Source organism: Giraffa tippelskirchi, chromosome 9, assembly GCF_054371585.1.
Source record: "Giraffa tippelskirchi isolate mGirTip1 chromosome 9, T2T-mGirTip1v1.2.pri, whole genome shotgun sequence".
Taxonomy (NCBI): Eukaryota; Metazoa; Chordata; class Mammalia; order Artiodactyla; family Giraffidae; genus Giraffa; species Giraffa tippelskirchi.
This window is the reverse complement of record NC_137283.1, coordinates 84117015-84141249: the sequence shown is the minus strand read 5'-3', so window position 1 is coordinate 84141249 and position 24235 is coordinate 84117015. Positions and strand designations below refer to the sequence as shown.

Genomic DNA, 24235 nt, shown 5'->3' with positions numbered 1-24235 from the left:
GCTGCCGTCTATGGGGTTGCACAGAGTCGGACACGACTGACGCGACTTAGCAGCAGCAGTAGACTGGATCAAGCCATTCAATAAATTCATCTTAACTCAAAACTTAAAAACCAAGAGCCAAGTAACAACCGAGACTGGTGGACCAACTCTTCAGCAGAATATCAGAATTAACTGCTTCTGCAATAATGAACAATCAATGACCTGTGTTATTGTCTTCATTTCCAAAACAAAGGCAGAGACAAGTTAAGTGACTCATCCATAGCCACAGAACACTGAACACCAGGACAAGGCTACTCTTTGTCCATCCATTTGCTCTCCATCAAACTGTGCCAGCCCTTCAACTTTCTTTCAAAAATGTGTCTCTATCAGAGCCACAAGAAAATTCTGCATTTTAATATACATTACTTAACATTCAATTTTTGTTTGTCAAAAAATTCAACTTTGCACTTCTAAATATATTGCTGACGGCCATTCAGAAACAGCAGATAGTGTGGCTCAAGAGAAAATTTTTTAAATGTTCAATTCAAATGCTTCTACTTCATAATTAATCTAAGATTCTTAGATCAAAATGAAAAATACTTTTTTCATTCTTATATCAGCTGAAAAATCAGTCTCTTTGATGAAGTACTTTTAGTAATGGAATAAAATCAAGAGGAAAAGATTTTACAGTATCTCTCTATTATTATTTAAGTGCCAAAATTATTTTTACCACCTGATATAATATATATTATTACATTTTAACCATATACCATTATAATTTAAATTTTTTTCAGAGACTCAGGTTTCACAGCAGTTACAATTTTATCCTACCATTAACAGGATCATAAACGTTATACATATTAAGTTCATTAATTCTTCAAAATATGAAATCTTACTTAAGGAAAAAAAAAACAAATTGAGCAACAGATCAAAATAAGAAATTCAACAGGACTCCAAAATTTTTCTAATGATTATTTTTTATAATTAAAAATTTGGCCATTATGCTACTGCAGAAGAAAAATAAATCTAGTAATTAAAAATGTCATAACAGTTGCATAATTGCATCTGTACTTTATAATTTACTTATTACCATAAAAAAATCCAGAAACTTAACATCAATGGTAAACTACTATAAAAATCAATGTGAGCAAGTCTTCAATTTAATAACCCAAAAAATGCAAATTAAAATGAGATGCCATTCTTGTCCACAGAATTAGAAAAAAACTTTTACTGTAATAACTAATGCTAAAGAAGTTATGATGGAACTTACATCTTCAAGTATCGTTGTGAAAAATATAAACTGGTATTACAGTTCTGAAAAGCAATACAACTGTATGCATATATCAAGAGTCTTAAGGGACTTCCCTGCAGATCTGGTGGTTAGTACTCCCTGCTCCTACTGCAAGGGGCAAGGGTTCAATTCTTGGTTGGGGAAATAAGATCCTATATGTCATCGTAAGAATGCTTAGACTTTTCTTATTTCTAGGCATCTATACTTAAGAAAATAATGAGAAGTTTAGCTAAATTCTCTAAAGTACTTACAAAAAAAAAAAAAGACAATGAAGAGAAAAAGCAGAAAAAGAAAAATCTTAGAAATAAACTAAATGTTTAATAATAAAGGACAATTAACTAAATTATAGTGTTGTGTAATTCAGCATTTGAGGAGTCAAAACCACAGGTCTGAATATCCAGTAAGAACCACTCTGAAAAACTATAATATAGTGATTTACAAAGGAGCGATACCTACCAACACTGTTATTGTGAGGATTAAACAAAATACCACATATCTCAACAATTGTAACATGTACTTTTTACACGTGCTAACATGTTTAGAACTAAGATGCATTTAGCAATCAACGGTGTGTCATGACTTAATTGGCAGTGTTTTTTTTTTCTCTTTCAGCAGTACATAAAATAATTATGTACTTTAGAATTGATGGTTATTAGGGTGGAATTTAGATTCAGTGAAACACAGCAATGGACTGCAGAGCCTGGCTCAAGTTTGAAAGGCATAGCAGGCATTAAAACTGGTGCCTTGATCCAGTCATCTAGATGGCAAGTGAACCTGCAGAGCCTGCAGCAACCTCCCTGAGCTCATCAGGTGAACCGCTCGTAACACACAGAGGAACTCCCATTATTGTTTTCAGTTAAAGTCTACACTGCATATGAAGGAATATCACATTGCCTTAATTGTCTTCATTTCTTTAATAGTATGGCAAATGCTTATTTCTTTGGGTAACTAGACTTTTTCTCACCTCCTTCTCCAGCCATCCTCAACCCAAGTATAATACTCCAGGCTGAGCTGACCTCCAGCCCATTGCTCGATCAGCTTCCTCTGACAAGATCATTCCAGCAGCAAAGCTCTGGTATCAGCTCTCTCTGAAGCTTCTCCTGCCTCAGCCCAGTCTCTTCCCCCAACTCTTTCTCATATTTGGTCCCACTTTATCCCACACACAGTCTTCCAATAGAGCATGAGAAAATGTTACTATACTAGTGTTTACTTAAGCTCTTCCCCCCAAACTGAAGCACCTAATGATGAGGACATCCGATTCGTGTATGTGTATCCTCAAGCCAAGGACACAACAAATCTTCTATAAATGTTGCATACACAGAGGGGTTTAGAGTGCAACATACATAACTTGCAGAACTAACTATACCTTGAATACTCCAGAAATATAATTGGCATCAGAAATAAATTTTTTAGTTCTACATGTTTGTCATAAAATATGAAAATTGTTCAACTTTTCTTATATACTTCATTTAGCCAATATTTTCTCAAAAGAAAACAGTCAAGGAGTTAAACCAACAAATATTTTACACAGCCTTCATGCAAAGAACAATTCATCCTGAGGATAGAGCAAACTTGACAATAAAATTCACAAACATAGATACAAAAATCCTAAGCAAACATCAGTAAACCAAATCCAGTAATAAATAAAAGTACAATATATCACAACCATATTTGAATTGTTTTAAGAATGCAACTTTGTTTCAATATTTAAAAATCAATGAAAAGATACTCAAAAGTACAATGGATGACAAAAGCAGCACAGAAAATAATGTTCAACACTGTAATCATCAGAGAAATACGCCTTAAAACCCCAAGGAGATACTACTATGCATCCGCTAAAAAGGCTAAAATTTTAAAAAATGATACTCCCAAATGTTAGCAAGGATGCAGAACAATTAGAACTGTCATATACTGTTTACCATACTATCTGAAATCCTACTTCTAGGAATTTACCCAAAAGAAATAGCCACACAAAGACTTATAACCAAATGTTTATAGCAATTTTTTTAATTGCCCCCAACTGGAAACAATTCCAGTAACCATTGACAGATGAAAAGATAAACAAAAATCTATACGATGGAAAACGACTCAGTAATAAATAAGACTGAAGTGCTAATAGCCAACAGGAATGAAACTCAAAAGCATTAAAAAAAGACACAAGACACCAGGAACATATAGTGTTAGATACCATTTACAGGCAAAATGAATCTAAAATAACAGGAATCAGATTGTGGAGGGGATCATGAGCTGAGGAGCAGGGATAGGACTGACTGCAAAGGGGAATGAAGGCACTTTTGGGGGACAGGGAGCTGTTCTAAATCTCAAACTATACTCCTAAAAAAAGTGAACTTTATTGTATGTAAACTATACCTCCATAAACTTGAATTTTTTTTCAATCCACTATTAGGATTCATTAACACTACAAACATCCGGTAAAAGTCAACAGCCGATTGTGATTTTTTTAAAAAAGAGACCCTCAGAAAACTAGGAAGAAAACATAAATTCCTTAATTTGATCTACCCGACTATGAAAAAAGAAAAATGATACGTATTGATTAAACATAGAAAGTTTCGCCTTTAAAAAGACACACTGTGTAATAAGGAAGCCTGTTACCATCACCTCACCATTTTAGCTGAGGACTTAGCAGATTCAGTAAGGCAACGAAAAAGCAAAAGACATGGGGGCTGGAAAGGAAATAATAAAACTTTTTATTTACAGACCTGACTATAGACAAAAAGATATTTTTCAAATCTACAGATAAATTATAGTAATAATAACTGAGTTAAGTAAATGTGTGAAATGAAGATCAATGTACTGAGTGGATTACATTTTTGAACGTGAACAATAGTTTAAAAATTAAAAATTGTAGGGACTTCCCTGGAGGTCCAGTGGTTAAGACTTTGCCTTTCAATGCAAGGGGCATGAGTTCAGTCCCCAGTCAGGGAACTCAGATCCCACTCAGGGAACTCAGATCCCACATGCCTCATGATTAAAAGCCAAAACATAAATTAGAAGCACTATTGTAACAAATTCAATAAAGACTCCTTAAAAATGGTCCACAATGAAAAAATCTTTAGAAAACAATTTTTGAGATACCATTTACAATAGCACCAAACACCTAGGAATAAATTTATTTTAGAATATGTCCATCCCCCCAAAGATACTTAATTAAAAAGCAGAAACAGGAACTTTCTATGTAAAGTGGCAGACACTACCTTAACCAAATGATCAAAGTTCTAATCAGTACTTCATATCCCTTCTGTGATACCTCTGCTGAAAACATATGGCCTAAATCTCACCATGAGAAAACATTAGACAAACTCAAACTGAGAGACTTCATACAAAATAGCTAGCTTGAATTTTTCAAAAATTGCAAGGTCATGAAATACAAAGAAAGATGACAGGAGACTAAAGCAACTTGACAACCAAATACAACCTAGGATCTGGGGTTTACTTTTGCTATGCATGAACTCTGATTATGATCTGCAAATTTTAGATGACATTTGGTTATTAGGAAATACACACCGAAGTGTTTAGGGGTAAAGTAACAGGGTTCTGTCTGTAAGCGTAATGAAGGGAATAAAGAAAATGAGGTAAGGTGTTCATTCAGGGAATCTCTGTAAAGGATATTTTTGTAAAATACAGGAACTTTTGTAAAGAACTGTTCTTAAAACTTTTATGAAAGTATGAGATTAAAGTTAAAAAAAAGAAAAAAGATATAAGTAAGACTATTATAGAGCAAACTATAAAATATCATTATGAGCAATTAACAAAGACCTAAATAAAGCAACACGCTATGATCCTAGATGAAAAGACTCACCACTCTAGATGTCGGTTCTCTTCAGTGATCTCTAGGTTCAATGTATCCCAACTAACATTCCAATAGATCCTTTTTTTAGGACTTCACAACCTGATTCTAGAATTTATACAGAAATGTGAAGGCCAAGAATAGCCAAGACCTCTTTGAGAAGAATGAGATGGAAAGGTAAGATTTATTATAAAGCTATGAGACAGGGTGACAACGGTGCATGACCAGACAAGGAGACCAGTGGAACACCACAAAGATTCGTGCACCCATGAAGCATACGTGAACACCTGCTTAACCACAAAAGCAGCAATCCAGAAGAGTAAGCAACGCAGGGGAAAGATTAACCTTTCAATCAATGCTACTCGAAAAACTGAAACACATCTGGGGAAGAATGAAATTTGAGACCTACTTTACATCAAACACAAAAATTATATACAGGTGAGCTATAAATCTACACGTGAAAAGCAAACAATAAAGCTTCTGGAAGTTTTACAGGAGATTATCTTTATGACCTCAGAACAGGGAAGAACTTTAAACATGGGGGGGGAGGGAGGAGATGAAACACAAAGAAAAATATGCATAAATCTGACCAGCTAAAAATTTGTGATCTTAATTATTACACAATTCTATTTTCCCCCAAAGAAGGCACTTTAGCAGAACTTCCAGTTATTTCTGATGGCTTTACAGAGTTATGACTTTCTTCTTCATGATGAGAAAGGTTGCTACTCTGTGTTTCAAATGATTAACTTGGGAAAAATCTCATGGTTAGCACTCAGTGAAATAGTTACCAGGTAAGCCACTAGATAAATAAATGAAATTTTACATTTACTTGATTAAAAATCCATATTTGGAGGACAGAGGTATGCACTGACTATTAACACATAATGAGTTACAGAGGGACCCCTACATTGTTAACAGGTGGGTCTCTCCTCCCAGTTTCAAGGATTAACAAGTGAAACAGCAAGTAGCTTTCACTTTCTCTGTAATGGTTTCAAACCACAGAAATATGAATACTCTTCCATCTCAAGTTGGCTGATACTTTCTTCCCCAGCTCCATTCTCTTCCGTTTCTTTGCCTCCTAAAGCAGGAACTTCTCTCCCGCTCTGGTCTGCCTTACTGTCACACCCTGTGGTCTGCTGGTTTTCCCCAGACTGATTTTATTACACTCCTATTTCTGGCTTCAACTTCACCTCCATTTCTCTGTGCCCAGCCCTAGTTATTTAAAACTTCCCTCTCAATCCCTCAAATAAAGTCGTCCCTTCAAGATATCTTAACCACTCAGGTAGACAGTCTTTCCACCAGGGCCCTACTGAAGGCAAACTCTGATGAACAAGAATTGCATTCCAACTTCTTCCACCCAGTCCTTCGCCTTACAGCAGAAATCTGATGCTGCCCTTAAACACAGCCTGCCTTCTGCTGTCTCCTACTTATTTTTCTGGGCTCCAAAATCACTGCTGATGGTGACTGCAGCCATGAAATTAAAAGACGCTTACTCCTTGGAAGGAAGGTTGTGACCAACCTAGACAGCACATTAAAAAGCAGAGACATTACTTTGCCAACAAAGGTCCGTCTAGTCAAGGCTATGGTTTTTCCAGTGGTCATGTATGGATGTGAGAGTTGGACTATAAAGAAAGCTGAGCGCCAAAGAATTGATGCTTTTGAACTGTGGTGTTGGAGAAGACTCTTGAGAGTCCCTTGGACTGCAAGGAGATCCAACCAGTCCACCCTAAAAGAGATCAGTCCTGGGTGTTCATTGGAAGGACTGATGTTGAAGCTGAAACTCCAATACTTTGGCCACCTGACGCGAAGAGCTGACTCATTTGAAAAGACCCTGATGCTGGGAAAGATTGAGGGCAGGAGGAGAAGGGGATGACAGAGGATGAGATGGTTGGATGGCATCATCGACTTGATGGACATGGGTTTGGGTAGACTCCAGGAGTTGGTGATGGACAGGGAGGCCTGGTGTGCTGCGGTTCATGGGGTCACAAACAGGTGGACACGACTGAGCGACTGAACTGAATTGAACTGAACTTAGGAGATTCACAAATATGAGTCAAGATCATGTAACTGTGTTCCAGTCTAGATGAGAAATTTCTAACACTCTCAAAACTGCTAGTGGACACTAAATGATAATAAAAATGACCATAAATGGGTAGATCCTAGACTTGAGTAGGAGAGCCTTACTACTATCGTCAAAAGAATTGATTTTATTGACCTCTTAACACAGCCCCAGGCGTTGTCTGATTATGGCATGTATCTGCACCACTGTCACAAGGAAGATGGCTATGAGATGCCATCTTAGGATGCAAATACCCCTCTGTAAGGGGCTTCCCAGGTGGCATTAGGTGGTAAAAATCCACCTGCCAATGCAGGAAACTTAAGAGACGCGGGTTCGATCCCTGGGTTGGGACGATCCCCTGGAGGAGGGCACGGCAACACACTCCAGGATTCTTTCCTGGAGAATCAATCCCCAAGGACAGAGGAGCCTGGCAGGCTGCAGTCCACGGTGTCGTCGCAAAGAGTTGGACCTGACTGAAGTAAATGAGCACACACAGCAAACCCCTCTGTAAAATATTCCATTACTAAGGTAAAGCGCTCCAGCAAAACGCAGGAAGAGACGGAGGCGCGCTGGAAGTCCCATAGACCAAGGCTATTTCAATGTCCTAATTTCACAAGTGGGGTTCCCAGTTCAGTGCATCCAATCATGTAATCCATGCAGAAATTCTCATCTGAAATCAAAACAAGAACCTATGCCAGCAGGCAGTTTCCCAAAGGACAGAGAAAACTAAAGCTTTGGGAGAAAACCAGAGGCACTTTGAGGAAAGAAGACTAAAAAGTAAAAAGGCCCCAGAGGATATCTAAGACTATGGCTTGTTCTTTGTGAAAAGCTAGGTTTGCAGCAAATCCACCTCGGAGAGGTTCATGCAGAGAGCCAGAACCCTTGGTCAGACAAACAGAGAATCTCTATTTTCAGCTTAAGAGATAGTTAGCGCAGAAATAATAGATACGGGGCAAGGAAACAAGGACAGGTGGAAAACAGGCTGAAAGGGGGAAAAGGAAAGAAGAGAAAGGAAACATGAATCTGGGGATGGGGTATCAGCAGGGATGAAAGCTGAACAACTAGGGCAACACACACTGGCTGGAAAACAGCAAGTCACTCAGCACGGAAAACTCAATGACGGCAGGCAAGGGAAATGAGAGATTTGTAATCACCACCACATTTAAATGACAAACCATAAGTCATCTTTCTACTTTTCTTTCTAACCAGCTATAGAGAAAAGTTTTTTTAAAAAACCACCAAGATTCTGCGGAAGCAGCAGCACTGATTACCGTCACCTTGACTATAAGGGTAAGGAAGAGACAGAAACCAACATAAAACCACAACATAAAGCTATTTTAAATGGATACAAATCAAGGTAATTAATGAACATGAATTGTAGTTCAACCTATCACTAACGTCCAACAAAATGCCCAGCACAAATTCAGGTTCCAAATGCAAAGAAAATGCATTTATGAAAATTCCACTGAAGCCAGAGAACTGGGAAACCCACTGCAAAGTGATCTCCGCCATCATCCACCCTGCACTTTGTAATATTTGGAGTAAGGTTACTCAGAGTAATTAGTCTCACTGAACTCCAGCACAGCTGCTCATCAGTTCCGGGGGTTTAGGTGACGCCACACCCTCCCGTACCTTTGTCTTATCTTATCTTGCAGAGAAACAGTTTCTCCAAGTGACACTAGAATCCTGCAAACCTGGGAAGCCAAGCTATCGCCCAGCACAGATGGACGTGCTGACTGTGTTTTGGAGGCGCCCAGACAGTCTCCCCTTCACCAGCCTGAACGGGTCAACTTCTGCTGGGGTCGCTTCGACACATCACATGTATTCTGTGCCCCAAACGCGTTGAAGAGTCGCCCATCCACACACACACAATTCGCACTCCTTCTTCCCTACAGTATTCATTTCATTCACACATGATTTACTTCTACTCACAGCTTCAAGAATCAAGTACATCACTGCTCCCTGATAGTCCTCATAATGAGGTGCTCCTTCCTTTACATCTGCTTCCAACTGCACAGAGAGGAGCATCAGTTTCTGTTTTGTTTCGTACGTTGTTGTTAAATTTTAACCTCTTTATTTCGAGTTCTCTCTCCATGTCCTGCCTATTCATATACTGCCAGCACTTAATGTATCATATGTAGGGAATTATTAAATATTTGTTGATCAAATAATATGTAGCCAACGCCCTCTTCAATCCAAATGACTAAACAGAGCTGTACGTTAAGGTTAGAATCTGAACAAACGACAGTGTCAGATGCTAAGATAAAGTTTTCAAGAAAGCAGCTATGTGTTCATCTCTACAGAACATACCTTGTCTCCGTAAAGAACAAAAAATTGGTAATATGCTTAAGTGAAATTTTAACATCACACATTCAAAGTGTCCTAATTTAAAAATGATTTTTACCATTACCCAGAAATGTTGACAAACATAACAAAATGGTTTCTGAAGTAAAACTGACACATTACAATAAAGTATTACAGTGGAAGACAACTTTGTGAATTAAAACATTTAAATATACTGGCTTTAAAAGTACTTATCTTGAGGCTCACAAAACTTATAAAATTAACTTATGGTTGCCAGGGGAAAGGGATAGTTAGGGAGTCTGGGATGGGCATGTACACACTGCTATATTTAAAATAGATAACCAACAAGGACCTATTATATAGCACAGGGAACTCTGCTCAATGTTATGTGGCAGCCTGGATGGGAAAGGGGCTTGGGGGAGCATGAATATATTTACATGTATGGCTGTTCACCTAAAACTATCACAGTGTTAACTGGCTATACCCCATTACAAAATAAAAATTTTAAAAGAAATAAATAAAGGTGCTTATCTTTTTTAAATAGCATTTTTAATAAGAACTTAATTAACAAAGGTATTGTTGTATACCTGAAACTAACACAACTAAATCAACTATACTCCACTATAAAATAAAAATTAAATTTTTAAAAATAATTTAAGAAAGTTAACTGGCAGTAAAAAACAGGGGAATGATTACCTTTTATTCTGGTTCTTTTTTAAAGCATTATTTTTTTCCACCAGGAAATAAAAGTGTAGGCAGAGCTATTCCTATTATTTATATTCACTAAACCAGTATCAGTCATATGAAACTAAACGCCTTAAAAAGAAGTAAACAATTCATTTGCTGCTCAATTCTCAAGAAATCATAAACTACAGAAGAAAATATACTGTTCAGTATTTGTAAGATGCTTTAGACTTTGACCACCATAAATAATGCAGACAGAAAAACACTAAAAAAAAGTAAAATTCATGTCAGAGGGAACTATTTCACACTTAGCTGGGTATTTTATGATCAGGTCCTTTTAATACCATACTCTGTTTGCTTATCATATAGATCATGCCAGTGCTAACCAAAAATCACTGATACACGTACAAAAGGCTTAATTTAACACTGCAAATGCTACACTCGAGTATAGTATTTGAATTCTAATGTTAATTCATTCCTTGTCTATTTGCCAAACAACTAAAATGTATTCTTATTTCTCCATTCCTCTAAATCAAAATATATCTTGGTTCCATATTTTATTAAACAAACTGCATCTTTTTAAGTTTGAGGACATTTCTCAAGGTCTTAAGACTTTAAAACACCTGATTCTAAAAAGTGAAAAGCAAAGAATACCTTTGTCCCTGTGTTTTAGCTCAAGTCAAATGAAACCTAAACTAAAATGATTGGGGGTAGGGAGTTAAGTGCTTCTTTATACAAAATGATGAATTCAAAACAATTTTTTTTTACCTTTTAAACACAAAGTCTGTATTCCAAATAGCCAGACATGTGTCTGTAAAGAATTACACCAGAAATCCACATTTTATCCATCTATTAAATTCTGATATTTCCCCTTAAGAAAGATATTATTACAAAAAATTAAACAAGATACTTTTTTCACCCATCACACTGATTAAAAATTAAAATCCAATAACATCAAGTTGTTCTGTTAGTGAGACTACAGAATGGTAAATTCTCTGAATCAGCACTTCTTAGGATACACCAACGCTATTCACTATAGCATTATAAGTGAGAGAGAAAAACTATAAACAGTCTAAGTATCTAGCAATAAAGAAAATGGCTGAACAACTATGTAATACCTGGACTACGGAAAACCATGCAAATTAAAAGCAATCAAGTAGATCTTAACCTTTCAACATGGCCACCTACGTCGTGTGGTTACGTGAAAAAACAAAACTGCAAAACATTTTGCAGAGTACGCATGTCAAAATACACACAAAATGACAAGCATAAAGCTATAAATAACACTAAAAGAAACAGAAGCATATACACCAAACTGAAAACAAGGCTTGGCTAGAGGGAGAAAAGGTGGGGTCCACGGGAACATCGCCGGGAAGCGCGCTGTTTGGTTGCAGAAGTCGCTTACTAGTTGAATACTTCTTGTTTCTAATTGGTGCCATTATAAATGTGTCTTCTTTTCTCCTTTACACATTTCATATTTTTCAAGTTTTCTGAAGGATAGCGACTGCTTTTAGAATAGAAATAAAAGGGTTATCTTTAAAGTAACTTTCATTTAAAAATATAATAAATTGTATGAAAACTGACTGGTGCTATACATGTATGTGTGTTTACAAGTACAACAGTCTTTCTTACTTGGTGAACTTGTTCAGGCCAGGAAAAATAGTACACAAAACTTCGGGATGGAGGTCAAAAGGCGGAATATGCACAAATTGCTACATTTAGCTTTCTAATTTTTCAAAATGATTGATCAAACCCTAACAGTTATGCAAACAAGCAGACCTTGTCTCCACCATGCATCCTGTACCACATCCTCCAAATTACTACAGAAAGGGTTCTTTCAGCTGTAGCCTCACCTTCCTTAAACAGATCTTTCTTACCGTTGCCATTAGTTTCAAGGCTTTTTTTTTTTTTTTTAAGCAATATTCTAGGTATCTGGGATCATTAAACCCTTGACCAGCTCCATCTCACCTGCTTTAATAATCAGGAAAATTCTTTTTAAAAGTTACCTTTAAAGTAATTTTCTAAGAGGTTTTATGTTGACAAGATGACTTACAATTTATACTTGGAGAAAAAACTTTTTCAAAGAAGCAGACAATATATCCACAGTTTAAATTCGTGATTCAATTATTCACTGAATAAACATTTACTGAGCATCTAATAAAACAGGGCCAAGTCCTAGGTCCTAAACACACAAGAATAAAACTAGTGTTCACAGCTCACTGAAGGAGAAAAGACCAGGTAAATAACCTGGGTTACAGAGCAACATCTAAAAGTGCAGAGAGAATTCAAGGGGGAGGGACTGGGTGAGACTGGGGTGGGGGGGACACAGTGAAGGACAAGGACCAGGACAAAGGAGACCCATTTTAAACAGAGTATTTAAAGAGGAGCAGAACAAAATCTTAAAGCAGCGACGTGTTACACATTCTAGGAAAATAAAACCCTAATGTGCTCTGGAGAAGGAAACGGCAACCCACTCCAGTATTCTTGTCTGGAGAATCCCACGGACAGAGGACGGTCCACGGGGTTGTAAAGAGGCGGCCATGACTGAACAGCTGACAGCCAATGTGCTCTGCAGGTCAGGATTCAAACTACTTGTGAATATTACTGTTCCCAAAAAAGCCACTTTCACAGGTCTGTAAAAGTAGTCCTAAGAATTTCTGACACAAGCCATAGTTCCTCAAACAAATGTATTGCTCAACACCAAAACTGTTAACCAAAACTGTTAACTGTTAACAAAGTAACATCAATGAATAACAACCAAAAAAGCTCCAGCCTCGAAGAGCCTAACTGGAGAAGGAGAGGATCCTTCTGAGAGGGCACATGCCCCTCCTGCCTCCCAGAGGTCACAGCACTCCCAGACCGGCCACAGATCAGCAGAAAGGCGCTCAGGGCAGGAGACTGGTCTCCTGCAGGGCCAGGCATCCACTGGGTGCTGCTCTCTGCATGCTGCCGGCGGACGAGCCAAGCTAGGCCTGGAACCAAGAAGTTATCTGTCCGACCTGGACAGTTGCCAACCTATCCCATTCGAAGTATCCAGGGACCTCGTCTAGCCCAGCCCCCACGCCCAGAGCCCAGGCAGCAGCAACTTCGGTTTGCACTCCCCACCCAGAGCTGGCCGGCAGGCACTCTTCCCCGCCTGCTGATAACCAGACAGGAATTTGCTCAGACCAGTAGCTATGCAGCCTCCAGCCTGACCACTGGCAACCCAGCAACCACAAGCTTCAAGTCCTGGGAGGATCACATTTACTACAGAGAGCACATGGTCTCTTGGGACAGAAACTAAGGGCTTCTAAACAGCACCTCCTTTACCACGTATAAATGATAATACTAAAGCGTCACTCTTGCATGGTTTACAGCAAAATAATCCCCAGCGTTTCAGCAAAGGGGGGATGTTAAAGGTTAAGGGAGGGAATTTCCTGACAGTTGAGTGGTTAGGACTCCAAGGGTGCAGGTTCAATTCCTGGCTGGGGAACTAAGATCCTGTAAGCCGTAAGACTCAGCTCCCAGAAAAAGGCGAAGAGGAAAACTTGGTTTCTCTAAATTACATCACAAAATTCTAACCACTACTTAAGAAGCCATTTTTTTAAAGGTAGAAAACAAAATACCCATGATGCTTCAGTATATTTCAATATTTACAGATCTCAATAGCCACCTAAAATACTAATTACATTCATTCTCTAACACTGGTTTAAAAAAAATCTAAAAGGATATCAGCAACTTGGTGGCATAAAGTCACGCAAATAAATAAAAAGAATGTCAAAAATAAAAGGCAAGTTTATTTAAACTGTTGGATTATAAGAAGGAAATCTAACAATTCTTTAAATTTGCACAGGGCTATAATTCATATCTGGGCTTCCCTGGTGGCTCAGACAGTAAAGAATCTGTCTGCAATGCAGGAGACCCAGGTTCAATCCCTCAGTCAGGAAAATCCCCTGGAGAAGGAAATGGCAACCCACTCCAGTATTCTTGCCTGGAGAATCCCATGGACAGAGGAGCCTAACGGGCTATAGTCCATGGGGTTGCCAAGAGTGGAACATGACTGACTAACTAACACACAAAATTAATACAAATTCATTAATCCCAGTTGGTGCAAAAATACTAGATTATCATGCTTTTAAATAATATCCTTAGAAAAATACACAATTTACAACCTTTGTTATATGAAATTAAAAAACAATAAATATGTGTATTACATGTTATCTATAATACCTTAATAAGAACACATTTGTCTTGGGCTATAAATGGACATTCATCTACTTAAATTATCAAGTAATTATTAAGTGGGGCTACAACACTTTGGTATCTAAAGGTAGTTATTTTTCTTTCTTCAGCAACGATACTCATTCAGACTACCCAACTCATAAATTCCAGGTGTAGAAATGAAATTTCCCAAATCATTGTACAAAAATGGAAATGCATGTAATTTTTAAGGCCTTCCAAAAAGGACATGGGGAAGGGGGGTTTAATTTCATTTTCATGAAGAATATATAGGCACACACATACACACACAAGAAAAATACTAGAATATCACCCACCAAAATGCCAACAATAGTGATGACCTCTACGTGACAGAAAGATTGAGGATTCTTAACTTCATGTTGTTATGTGGATTCTGCACCATGAACCAACCATGAGTTAATTTCATAAAGAGGAAAAGAGCATAAAAGAGAACCGATTAGTCCACAAAGGTATTCCAGAACCATCTTAATGTTTCAGCACCACTTGCACTGTTCTTCCTCACATCCTTTCCCATCACATGCTCTCAAAGCACCCACAGAGCTTGTCCTTTCAAGTCCTGCCATAGGACTGTCTATGTCCCTGCTACAACACAAGTTTAATGATGGTAAGATCACGTCCATACTGATTAGCAATGCATCTCTAGAACTTGGCATAGTGCCTCTACCCAGTAGGCTGACAAGTGACTTAAGGTAAATCAGTGAACATCCTAAAAGATGATGCTGTTAAAGTGCTCCACTCAATATGCCAGCAAATTTGGAGAACTCAGCAGTGGCCACAGGACTGGAAAAGGTCAGTTTTCATCCCAATCCCAAAGAAAGGCAATGCCGAAGAATGCTCAAACTACCACACAATTGCACTCATCTCACACACTAGCAAAGTAATACTCAAAATTCTCCAAGCTAGGCTTCAACAGTACATGAACTGTGAACTTCCAGAGGTTCAAGCTGGATTCAGAAAAGACAGAGGAACCAGTGATCAAGTTGCCAACATCTGCTGGATCATCGAAAAAGCAAGAGAGTTCCAGAAAAACATCTACTTCTGCTTTACTGACTATGCGAAAAGACTTCGACTTTGTGGATCACAACAAACTGTGAAAAATTTTTAAAGAGATGGGAATACCAGACCACCTGACCTGCCTCTTGAGAAATTTGTAGGCAGGTCAAGAAGCAACAGTTAGAACCAGACATAGAACAACAGACTGGTTCCAAATTGGGAAAGGAGTACGTCAAGGCTGTATATTGTTACCCTGCTTATTTAACTTATATGCAGAGTACATCATGAGAAATGCTGGGCTAGATGGAGCACAGGCTGGAATCAAGATTGCCGGGAGAAATATCAATAACCTCAAATATGCAGATGACACCACCCTTACGGCAGAAAGTGAAGAGGACCTAAAGAACCTCGTGATGAACGTGAAAGAGGAGAGTGAAAAAGTTGGCTTAAAACTCAACATTCAAAAAACGAAGATTACAGCATCCGGTCCCATCACTTCATGGCAAATAGATGGGGAAACAATGGAAACAGTGACAGACTGTTTTTTGGGGGTCCAAAATCACTGCAGATGGTGACTGTGTTGTAGCCACATGTTCCGGGAAACAAACTCACTCAGAAGGACAATGCAGGTAGTGGGGTGCAGTTTATTACATTGGTGGGCCAGAGGCAGAGTCTCCTCTTAGCCAAGGACTCCGACCAGTTTTTGTGAAAACTTTATATACCCTAAGTGTACTTGCCCAAACCCACCTCCCCAAATTCCTTGAAACTAGTCTGGACAAGGTCGATCAAAGTTAACCCATGATTCATGTGTCTTAAGCCTAGATAGTAAAACAGTGGACATTTATCAATAGGCCTATGGTCATAAGCATAATGGGATTTACAACTTTGTTCTGTTACAGAGATAATTAGCATATTCTTTTAGGCGAAGGAGAGTCTAGATAGAAGTCCTGAGGCTCCTTCATGGGGGGGGGTCTGGTTTTCCAGTTTGTATGTCATTTCCATAGATACAAGGCACAGAGCTCAAAGTCCACAGTCCTGCCCAAGATGGAACCTCTTCTGTCTGTTTCCTCCTTCAATTGCAGCAATAAAATTAAAAGACACTTGCTCCTTGGAAAAAAAGCTACGACCAACCTAGACAGCATATTATAAAACAGAGACATTACTTTGTCAACAAAGGTCCATCTAGTCAAAGCTACGGTTTTTCCAGTAGTCATGTATGGATGTGAGAGTTGGACTACAAAGAAAGCTGAGCACTGAAGAATTGATGCTTTTGAACTGTGGTGCTGGAGAAGACTCTTTAGAGTCCCTTGGACTGCAAGGAGATCCAACCAGTCAATCCTAAAGGAAATCAGTCCTGAATATTCATTGGAAAGTGATGCTGCAGCTTAAACTCCAATACTGTGGTCACCTGATGAGCAGAACTGACTCATTTGAAAAGACCCTGATGCTGGGAAAGACTGAAGGCGGAAGGAGAAGGGGATGACAGAGGATGAGATGATTGGATGGCATCACCGACCCGATGGACATGAGTTTGAGCAATTTCCAGGAGTTGGTGATGTACAGAGAGGCCTGGCATGTTGCAGTCCATGGGGTCATAAAGAGGGGGACACAACTGAGCAACCAGATTGAAACTGAATCTGAATGAACATACTGGTCTAAATCCCTCAGAATGCAACTCAAGCTAGATTTCCTCTGTTTCCACTAAAAAATGCTGTCTGATAAGTGATCATTGTCTTCTGTATTTGAAAACATGTCTGAATCATATTATTATTCTTCTTTTTCAATTTAATCAATTTCAATCCCCTGAAATTTTCTCCAAATACGTGGCTCTTATTCTGAACCCTAGTTTCTTCACAACGGTTCAGCTGCAAAGTTTAGGATTCATAAGCCAAACATTTGAATTCTTATTTACTACTTATTATAACTGGAGGAATAGACATAATTCTATACAAAATTTGGGCAAATTCAATCAAGTGTTTATAATGCCCTCTATACATAAACATCCTGCCCTCCCAGAATATGAAATTTCAAGTTTCTAAGACTTTCTTTCATTCTCCCCTTTCACTACCATCACTAGCATAGTATTTTCACCAAATAATACATTTTACTTTCAGATTCTATGTCATAATCATGACAACTTCCTACTCTGTTTTTAAGAGACATATACAGATAAATGTATAGTTACTTCCTAACCTCATGGAATCAATTTAAATGTTTTTTTGCAAAGTCAAGTAAATATAATTAAAATCCAAATCTTTGAACAAGGTGACTGGACAATTTGCTTTAATTATCTGTATGTTTCCTAAAATCACAAGATCGCTAACACAGTTCATATATCATCTCCAAACTCTGGAATTTCAGTAAGGCCCCAATATCACCTTTACCTTATAAAAACTTGTGATGACCTAATGTCTACCTGACAGGAAAAAAAAAAAAACAATGCAATAAGCTGTGAAACTTCTCAATACTCTGCCTCTCCAACCAAAAACACATCTGTAACTTCATCCACTGCTGAAGAGAGCTGACTTCTCCACACATGGTTGTGACCCCATGAGTTCCCAGCCCTTCCAGAATCCTAGTGCTGCAGGCTGTCTCTGAACTATTTCAGTCATTTCCTCACCACTACCTTTTCTTTATCAGATATAATCTCTTTATCTTACACAATTTGGAGTTCCCTGGTGGCTCAGACTGAGTCTGCCTGCAAGGCAGGAAAGCCGGGTTTGATCCCTGGGTCAGGAAGCTTTCCTGGAGAAGAGAATCCCTACCCACTCCAGTATTCTTGCCTGGAGAATTCCATGGACAGAGGAACCTGGCGGGATACAGTCCATGGGGTCACAAAGAGTCAGACACAACTCAGTGACTAACACTTTTCCCTTTCACTTTAATGTTCAGGTTGTAATTTTGACTGATTTTTTCCCTTTGAATTTTATTCACAGAGAAAACATTTAGCATCTGGTGTCCAAATATAAATACTGGAGCTCTGAAGAGGAACAGTTACAGATAAATGTATCTTGTGTTAAAACATACATTCATTCATTTCTTTCCCTTTTGTTCATTAATTTTTTGGAATATATACACACTTTAGCAAAGGCCAGTAAAAAAGTATTTTGCAGAATCCTTTTCAAAGAAAATTTTTGTAAGGAAAAGCATTGCTAACTTACATGTGTATCTCGTAAGTCTACGTTTCTATATATTTCTTAGGCAAAGCCATCTACACTACCATTTTTTACAACACTTAGATTCTTTATATGGTTACCTGTCAAGGTTCAGCTAAGCTGTCAATTTGACATCAAAAAATCCAAAAAGAGAAGTCAACTAAAAGATATCTTGCTTTCAATTACACAAATAAGTCATTGGAAAATGTCTATAAAACTAAAGGTATATAAAAAAGAGTAGATTCCAAGGACTGTAGCCTGCCAGGGTTCTCTGTCCATGGAATTTTCCAGGCAAGAATACTGGAGTGGGTTGCCGATTCCTACTCCAGCAAATACTAAATAGAGCACAACAGATATTTAATGCTATAATAATAAACAACATGATAAAATTATTTCTGGCTATCCTTTCAAATACATACCTCTTTATGTATCTTCGTGACAATCTCTCTCTAGTATATCTTTATGGCAAACTAATTAACATATCTTACAGCAATAATTTACTTCTAACCTCTGTTCATTCTGAGACTCACAAGCTCCTTGAAGGTAAAAAATAGATTATCTCCATCTGGGGCAAATCTCTCATAAGATAAAGAAAAATTCTTGTATTTAAACTCAGATCCAAAATAGAGCAGATTATTGGGATCTCAATATTCTAAAACTATAGATAAAAGGTTATTTATGCGTTTTGCAACACATATGGCCTTTAAGAAGTAACAATAAAACACCTGTGGAGACAAAATATGATTTCTGCAGTAAATTTGTTATCAGTTTCAATGAATTGCTATTAATTTGAATGGAATCTATGAATCATATGCTATTTTTAAAAGAACTACATATATTTACAACTATCACATTTTCTAATTTACATCAGAATATTTTCATTATTTCACTAATTATTTGTATTTTCTACTCAATTTAAGTTTCAGTATTTCACCTGAAAATAGTTACACATCACTCAATAATGAATTAAAGATGATGATCCAATAAAATTAATGCAGCCAAAACAAATGTCTAGGACAATTCAAACTGATATGACTCCTGTGAGAAGGGATATAAAGAGCATTTTACATTTTACTTCAAATTATCCTGATGCCATTAATGATATATAGAAAGCAAAATAAATAGTGAACTTAGAGAAGACAGTAGATACCAAAATCATATCTAAAATATTTTTGCACTCTTTTAACATTTACTGAGTTTTCCCAAAATAAAATATCACATAAATTGAGAGAAGACTGTCTTTCATCTGGATTCTCACCGAAGATGTTTATTATTTTGGAGAATATTCTATTACAGAGCAATGCTGATCATGGTATTTGAATCACCAATATGACACAGCTCTATGTTAGTCTAAGCTGAAGTAGCTGCATTCATGAGCTTCAGTATGCATACACATACTGAAGTATGTGTGGTAATATGTAATTAATATAAATATATTTAATTTATATAATATAAATATCATATTGTTTAATATAAATATTTAATTGTGATAAATACATAATTTACTAATTACTTCTTTTATGTAACATCACTATATTTTTAATTATACATGCATATACATATGCATATACATGTATGTGTAGGTTAATTTAGTGTAGTAAATGGGGTATTACAATTGTTTTGAAAAGGGGGCCCCAAGTCTGACAGAATAGAGAATCACTAGTATTAAGTAAAAGAGAACAGGACTGAGGCCAGAAACAAGGCATTTTAAAGGATGAATGAAAAAGAAAGGACCAATGGGGAAGAGTAGACAGAAAGGTAGCACCTTGGGAGACAGTATGTTACCAAAGGAGCAAGAAGTCTGAACAAGAAGATGTTGTCTGCATCATCAGATGGTTCAGAAGAGGCTGATAACTGAAAGTAAGCTAATGGATTTGCAAACAGGAAGGGCAATGGCAATCTTGGAGCAGGGTCAGCATACAGCAGTTGAAGCAGAAATAACAGTGCAATGAGTAAAAGGGTGAACAGAAGAAAAACAGAAAACAGCGAACAGAGAATTTGCTAGTAAGGGAAAGAGAAAGCAAAAGAACACAGAGATGACAGGGTATAAAGAGGAGGTTTTTGTTTGTTTCTGGCTTTGTTGGTTAGGCTAGAAAAAAACTTCAGAGAGGTTAATTCAAACTTATTTTAGATATCAATTCCTCTAATTACAAAGTTTTAAGAAATATTCTCTCCTACAAACTGAAAAGCTTCTAGATGATACATTATTTTTTTTTAAAAAAGGTAAAATAAGATTAATGATGAGCTGTTAATTGCTGAATCTGAGTGGTACAAAGTGGTTCACACGCTCTTTTCTGAATACGTTTAAAACTTTTCACAATAAAATTATTTTTAAAAGAAATACACTCTAAAAGATGCTCAATTATTTTTCAATTTTCTATATAATCATATCCTGGACTATCTCAAATGTTAAGCTGATGATACTCATTTTTACTAAGGTACATAGAGCTTTCTCTTAGTAGTGATTAGACATTAATTGCTGAATTATCTTCGTCACCCACTCTTCCATCTGATCACAGCAAGACATTTCATAGCCAACTAGCTGAAAAAAAGAGGTGCAGGGACTTCCCTGGTAGTCCAGTGGTTAAGAATTTGCCTTCCAATGCAGGGGACGCGGGTTTGATTCCTGGTGGGGAAACTAAGATCCCATGTGCTGCGGAACAACCTAAGCTCCAGCACCACAAACAGAGCCCACGCGCTGCAAGGAAGACCCAGCACAGCCAAGATTTCTAAAATTCAAAAAAAGAGGTTAAAAAAAAACAGAAGAAAGCTGATTCTAGAAGTTCAAAAATCTATCCCCTAAGAAATCTATTTGACAGTATCCACACTATGGTTTAAAAGGAAACGTTTATTTTGTAGCCATAACTTTATGTAAAACATCTCTGAAATCACCTCTAAGTTTTTAAACTGGCACAATACTGACAGAAAAAAATGAATTTTGAATTAAGAGCTATATGAATTATCTTTTCAGTTCTGCCACTGATTTGGCTGTATGGCCTTCAGGAAGTCTCTTTAGCTCCTGAAACTTCAGCTTTTTCACCTTTTTTTCCCCCCTCAAATCTGTTTCTTTAATTTTTTTTTTAATTGGGGTATAGCTGCTTTACAATGTTGTGCTAGTATCTGCTGGACAGTGAAGTGATGCAGCTATATCTTGACGTATATCCCCTCCCTCTCGGAGCTCCTCCCCACCCCACCCCCACCCCTCAGGTACCCCCCCCACCCGCTTCCACCCCGCCCCTCTAGATGACCACAGAGCACTGAGCTGAGCTCCCTGAGCTACACGCCAGGTTCCCACTAGCTATGTATTTCACACAGGGCAGTGCACATTCATCCATCCCACTCTCCCAATTGACCACCCCCACCCCTCCTGGAGTCCACACGTTTGTTCTCTGCATCTATGTCTATTTCTGCTTTGCAGATAGGTTCAGCTGTACTATTTTTCTAGATCCCACGTATATGTATTAATACATGATACGTGTTTTTCTCTTTCTGACTTACTTCACTCTGTATGACAGACTCTGGGTCCAGCCACATCACTAAAAATGACCCAATATCATCCCTTGTTTAGTTGAGTAATATTTCATGGTATACACGGGCCACGTCTTCTTTACCCATTCCTCTGTTGATGGACATTTAGGTTGCTTCCACGTCCTAGCTACTGTGAATAGTGCTGCAATTCCTCAACTTCTTGATAAGGAGTCTGAATTAAATTAACTTGAGGGTAATGTCTAATTCTAAGGGTTCTCCAGGCATCTCCATGTCAGGTCTACAGAAAACCTGGATACACAACTCCAGTGGACAATGATCTAGACCAGCAGTTCTCCAAGTGTGGCCAAAAGACCCCTAGAGATTCCCGAGACCCTCGCAGACAGTCAACACAGCAAAACAATTTTCAAAGTAATACTAAGGCATTTGCCTAATAATGCAGAACCAATGATGGGTAAAACTTCTACCACTTTAGCTAGAATCAAGGCAGGGGCACCAAACCGTACCAATGGTCACGGCCGCCACAGTAAAAAGGATTCTGCCTCACATACGAGTACCTCTGATGTGAAACTAGAGATTATCATACCAAGGAAGTAAGTCAGAAAGACAAAAACAAATACCACATGACATCACTAACATGTGGAATCTAAAATATGACACAAATTAACCCATCTATGAAACAGATTCACATACAGAACAGACAGGCAGTTGCCCAGGGGAGGGAGCTGGGGGGGGGGAGGGAGCTGGGGGGGAGGGGAGGCTGGGGTTAGCGGATACAAGCTTTCATAAACAGAGTGGATAAACAAGGTCCTACTGTATAGCACAGGGAACTATATTCAGTATCTTATGATAAACCACAATGGAAAAGAATATAAAAAAAGAATATGTATGTGTGTGTGTATACATATGTGTGTGTGTATATATATAACTGAACCACTTTGCTGTACAACAGTAATACAATATTGTAAATCAACTGTATTACAATAAAAAATAATACCTCCAATGTTGTTGAGTCACTCTGACTCTTTTGTGATCCTATGGACTGTAGCCTGCCAGGCTCCTCCGTCCACGGGATTTTCCAGGCAAGAATACTGGAGTGGGTTGCCATTTCCTTCTCCAGGGGATCTTCCTGACCCAGGGATTGAATCTTCATCTCCTACACTGACAGGTAGATTCTTTACCACTGAGTCACCAAGGAAGCCCCAATTTTATTACATTTTGATCCTCAAATACAAACCTGTCATATAAATGGGGATTGTGCATAAATTACTTCCACTGTAAAACAAAGTATGATGTTGCCCGAAGGAAAACATTCATGAGAGTTTTTGAGTTATCATCTTCAGGAATTGATGTTTTTTTCATGAAACACTATTTTCACTGGAAAGAATGACTAACAAACTCAAACTTGAGTTTTTGGTAAACAAGTGTTGTTTTTCTGCGTGAAGCCTGTTACATCAAGGAAAGCAACTGACAGTATTTGTTAACAATGATAAAATTCAAATGAAAACAGAATCTGGGAAAACCTGTATCTGTCACTTTGAACATAAAACAATTTATACTGTAGAAGTATAAATACTTGACTTTTCTGATGAGATTACATATATTTTGAAGGTCTGCATAACTCAGGGAAATAGTATGTTCCAAATGAACATTACATCATATTATGAAATTACATATGAGGAGAAGACCTATTTAAAGTGCAAAACTAAATAACAAATTTTAATGTAACAGAATACAAAAAATTTACTGATATGGTTTAAAATTCCACTTGGGACTTCAAGAAATTACTACTTGTTTAGTTATGATGAATGACTGAAGCATACACACACAATTAACTGAAAAGGTCAAATTAATACTTCCTTCCCCAATAAGATATCTGTAGGATGCCAGATTTTCTTCATACACAGTTCAACCAAAAAAAATAAAGTAAAATAATGCAACAAACTGAATCATGAGCAGATATGACAATCGAGCTATCTTCTATTGTCAGACATTAAGGAGTTTTACAAAACTGTAAAATAGTGGCATTCTTTTCAATAATTGCTGTTTTGGAAAATAACTGTTTTTCATAAAACATGTCATTTCTGCTAAAATGCACGTATTTTTTATTTTTAAATAGATTAAATATTTTTAAATTTTCTAAAACATTAAATATAAATAAGTATAACTAAACAGATAAGCAAAATCTTTACAGAGTCCTCAATAATTAAGAGTATAAAGGAGTCCTAAGACCTGAG

General features: G+C 37.5%; 1 protein-coding gene across 2 annotated transcripts in view; it reads right to left on the bottom strand.

The window, feature by feature from the left end:
* The window catches only part of MYO6 (myosin VI), a 155842-nt gene that overhangs the window by 118862 nt on the left and 12745 nt on the right, over positions 1–24235 (bottom strand). The window lies entirely within an intron of this gene.